Raw genomic sequence first — 4825 nt, 5'->3', positions numbered from 1 at the left:
TGATGGTATCAATATGAGCACTAAGTTGAGCACCCAATTGAGTAATAGAGTCCACTTCATGCTTCCCTCCTCTAGTAGCCTTGCGAGGTCTACTATGTTGTGAATTATGGACCGCCATTTCCTCAATCTTATTCCAAGTTTGATTATCGTCAACTTCGGTGAACATACCATTTGATCCCATGTTGAGAATGTTTCTTGAGTCTTCATAAAGACCATTCCAAAATTGTTGTACCAAGAACCACTCGCTAAGTCCATGATGAGGACATGAGTGACAAATTCCTTTGAATCGCTCCCAAGCTTCATACAAAGATTCTTCGTCCCTTTGCTTAAAACCCGTAATTTGAGCTCTTAGCATGTTAGTCTTTTCCGGAGGGTAGAATTTTTTGTAGAAAGCTAGAGCCAAGTTCTTCCAAGAGTCAATTCCAAGAGTAGCCTTATCGAGGCTCTTCAACCATTGTTTCGTGGTACCAATTAGAGAAAAAGGAAATAAGACCCATCGAATTTGGTCTTGAGTCACTCCGGTTTGTGAAATCGCATCACAATAGTCACAAAAAGTCTCCATGTGGGAATGAGGGTCTTCACTAGGCATCCCCCCAAATTGGCTTCTTTCGACTAATTGGATAAATGCGGATTTTGCAATGAAATTTCCGGTTAAGTGTTGTGGTGTGGGAGTACCATTGGGTAGGTTCTCCTCGGTTGGTACGGAATGTGACGAAAACTTAGGCATTGTGGGGTGATTGTGTGGTTGATTTTGTGTTGGGTTCTCCTCACCTTATCTTGCAAAAGGGTTGATGAACTCAATAGTATTTGGTTGAATATCTACAAGCTCACCAATACCTCTCAAAGTATTTCTAGCAATTCTTCTATTGGTCGTCAAAGTCCTTTCAATTTCGTGATCAATGGGTAACAAGTTACCTTGTGATCTTCTAGACATGCAAAATATCAAACAACTCGAAAACAATTAGAATAAACCTTGAGGAGTCTTACTTCCCCAAGGCAAAGAAAGACACAACTAATAACAATCAAAGAAAATCAAATCAAGTTAACACCGTCCCCGGCAACGGCGCCATTTTTGGTCGGTCCGCTTTGAGCTTAGATTTTGGTTACTTGTCGTTAGGAGCACCTAGACCAAAACAATATTTATAACTTCACAAACAACTCTACTACTAGTAAAGAGGCAAGTAAAGGTCGGATCCCAAGAGACGGGTATTGATGTAGGATTTTTGATTGCAAGTAGTGGTGTCTAGGGGTGTCACAATTTGGGTTGAGATAAGAAGATCACTAAACTAAATTACAATAAAAGTAAACAAGCAAGATGACTAAAATGAGATGTAAACAATTGATTAAAAGCACTAGGGTGTCATGGGTTCATAGGGGATTCATGGGAATTGATCATACAAACATATTCTCAAATTATAAGCAACCAATTATTGTTGTGATAGGATCGAGTTGGTTTATATCTTACAATCCTAGGAAGGTTTGGGTCCCGGAGCCGAATCGATTAGATTGTACAACACCTACAAGTCGACTTAATCCTCCCTACTCAACTATATGCATGGTCTAATGAGACTCGAGTTAGTTTATGTCTTACAAGTCTCATTGAAAAGGTAAGTGATGGGTAAAAAATGCAAGGATTCATAGGCTCGCATTTCATCAAACATAACATGTGCATAAGTTGAGATCACAACAAGCAAGCAAATAAATTATGTGAACATATTAAATTAAGCATGAATCATCCCCCATGTTGGTTTCCTCTAATTCCCCATTAACCCTAGTTAAGGAAACTACTCACTCATTATCAAGTTTAACATGTTAACAAGGTTGTCAATCATATTAACAAAACAAAACATGATGAATAAATGAAGATGATTAACAATAATTAAAAAGGGATTAAGAGAATTATACCAAATGATGATTCCAAAATATTAATGCAAAGAATAATAGATGTACTTGATGATTGATGGAAGGTTGTCAATCTCCCAATAAACCCAAATAATCTTCAATTACCCAAAATAAAAGATGAACAATAGAGAAATTAAGGAACTGAGATTTGTATTAATGCTTGATTAGAAGTTGATTACAAGATTAAAGAGAGATTAGAATAATATAAACTATACTAACGATTGATAGGAAGAACATGATAATCTAATTAGACTAATGGGGTATTTATAGTGGGGATTAGGTGCACAAATTAGGGTTACTAAGGGCTTAAATGACGATTAAGTCCTTGAGGAATCGCTCCTCTCAAGAAACGATGCAGGTCTCCTTTTAGCTAGTCTTTCAAAAAGATGCGCATCTCGAATGAAGAAAGAAGGGGACGTGTTGCTCTGGAGGACAATCCGAGCGTCTAAAAGGTCGGAACGAGCGGATTGTGTAGCTTATGGAGGAGCGGCCTGGCAGCTTGGACGAGCGGCCTGGGGAGCTTCTGGACGGGCGTCCCGATAGGTGAGACGCTCGGATCTTGGCTCAGCTTGCCATTTCTTCTTTTCTTCTTTTCTTCTTCCAACAATCCTCCAGGATTTTGTCAGGGATGCAAGGATCTTCTTCATCATGTTGGAATATGTGTCCTCCGACAATAATGCGATCACAACTGTCGATCATAATGATCACATGTTTAAATCTCATTTTTAAGAATACATGTGGGATGTAATATTTTACAGTCAACTGGTCCACACATATCGGTAATGATTGGCTGACTAGAGTTTGACATTACTGTCATGCGACGGTGGTGATCAGTTGATCCCCTTAGGTCATACCTATAGGGAAATACTCTTAATTGATTATTTAATTAATCGTATGCCGATACGAGTTAATTAAAATTGCTTAAAATTGACGGATGATTTTGTGATTAAAGTTAACGTGTCTTATTGTAATTCGATTAAATTAGATACGGTCTAAGTAATCGAATTGTTTTATTACTTGGATAAAATTATTGTTTACGAAACAATTGAAATTGAAATTGAATGAATAATTTATTATAAATACAAGACGTTGTGATTTATAATTGATAAACCGTTTTGGTACAAGTAATTACGAATTACTAGTCGATTTTGTATATGCCATATTTTATGAGTATGTTGATTTTTAATATGTTAAAAATACATTACAATTTCACATGTCAAGTAACATGTCACATATGTCACAATTGACAAATGACAAAATTAAATGGACCTTCCATTTTATGTTAAGTGTACCGAAATATTGGAGGGGAATAAGGTTTATGTTGTGTTTTTATTTTTAATTGAAAACATGATGATTAAACCTATTATCTAGCCATGCATACCTATTTTTCTTGGGTAGAAAAACAAGCTCATGCATTGGCCCCTTTCCCCCCTCCCCACCGGTTTTTCAAGCTAGAAAATGCCAATGGTTTTTCCATCATTATTCACTACTTCAACTTATATTTTCTAGTGTAAGAAAATAATATTCTTTCTACAATTTTGTGGAAAAACTTAGAGAAATAAAAACCTCACAAATCTCTCCTCTCTTGGCCGAAATTACAAGAGAACAAAATTATATTTTGTGTCATTTTTAGTAAGACTAATATTATTACTAGTTCATAATAATATTGGTTATTAAGGGTATTCCTTGGGTATATGCTTTTGGGAGAGGTTCTAATTTTAACCTTGTTCATCCATTGTTGGAAAGCTCAAGAACTAACAAGAAGGAGATCTTGTTGGTGCCCAAAAATCCGAAACACAAATGTAAGAAGTGACAATTTCTTCTCTAATTTGTTTTATGTTTGCATGCATAAGATCTTGTATTTATTTTATAACCAAATAAATTAATTCATATATGAATATGTAAACTATTGAGTTTAAAGAAACCTAACAAGTGGTATCAGAGCCTTAGGTTGTTTGCATGCAAATCGGTTTATGGTTTTTCCGAGTTATAAGATTAACATACAAAACTAATTAATTTGGATTTATGAAGATAAACCTTTAAATAACTTTGCATGTTAAAAGTTTCTGGTCCTAAGTGATTTTTGGGATATTTTGGTTTATTTATGGATTTTATTGTTCATTTTATACATTATTGGCATTAAAATGTGATTTTTATGAGAAAAATGTCATTTTTGGACGAAAAATAGCTAAACTTCGAATTTTTCAGTGGTTTTTGGATATGTTTTCACATATATTATCTACTGATGGCCTGTAAAGTTGCATGTTAAAATAAGTTGTTTTGCTCGAAATATGAATTTTATAAGTTAAAATCGTATTTAAATGGGTAAATAGGTTAATATGAGTTATATTTCGAATCTGGTCATGGAAATTTAGTATGTTGTCACATGAAATTTTACAAGATGTGTGTAAAATATTTGGCTATAATGAAGTCTTTTTTGCATGATTTATGAATTTTTGATGAAAAATCACATAAATAGTAACTATAATTAGTAATAATGCTAAAACATACTTCATGACTAAAGGAAAAATGTCACATGTTGCATTTTATCATATATTTCAGATCTAAAAGTGAAAAGTTGATGAATATATTTTTTCTCATATTTTTATGGTCATATTTGTTAAAACCGATAAACCGCAACATTATTTTTCTCGATAAAGTTTCGAAATTTTTAACCTAAGTTTTGAACATTATAATTGTCATGGTATTTTTTCAGAATGTTCATGAGTTTAAATTTCAAATTTCGAAATTATTTGAAATTTTTTATAATTTAATTTGAAGTTTATAGCATAATTTTGTATTTTTGGGTCCATTTATGAACAATATTAAGAAATCAAGTTTAATTATTGTCAAAATGTTATTGGAGACTAATTTTTGAGTCCTAAGATGGTTAGGGTAATTAACTTGTACATAAATATGAATT

The 4825-nt window shown here is 33.6% G+C and overlaps 1 non-coding gene across 1 annotated transcript; it reads left to right on the top strand.

Moving 5' to 3' along the window:
* The first annotated feature begins 248 nt into the window (after window positions 1-248).
* LOC141654268 (small nucleolar RNA R71) lies at window positions 249-355 on the top strand. The gene has a single exon (XR_012547830.1). It is a non-coding gene; the product is annotated as a small nucleolar RNA R71 (small nucleolar RNA).
* The last annotated feature ends 4470 nt before the right edge of the window (window positions 356-4825 follow it).

Source organism: Silene latifolia, chromosome 4 (genome assembly GCF_048544455.1).
Source record: "Silene latifolia isolate original U9 population chromosome 4, ASM4854445v1, whole genome shotgun sequence".
Classification (NCBI taxonomy): domain Eukaryota; kingdom Viridiplantae; phylum Streptophyta; class Magnoliopsida; order Caryophyllales; family Caryophyllaceae; genus Silene; species Silene latifolia.
The sequence above is the reverse complement of the archived record's forward strand: the minus strand, read 5'-3'. Positions and strand labels throughout refer to the sequence as shown.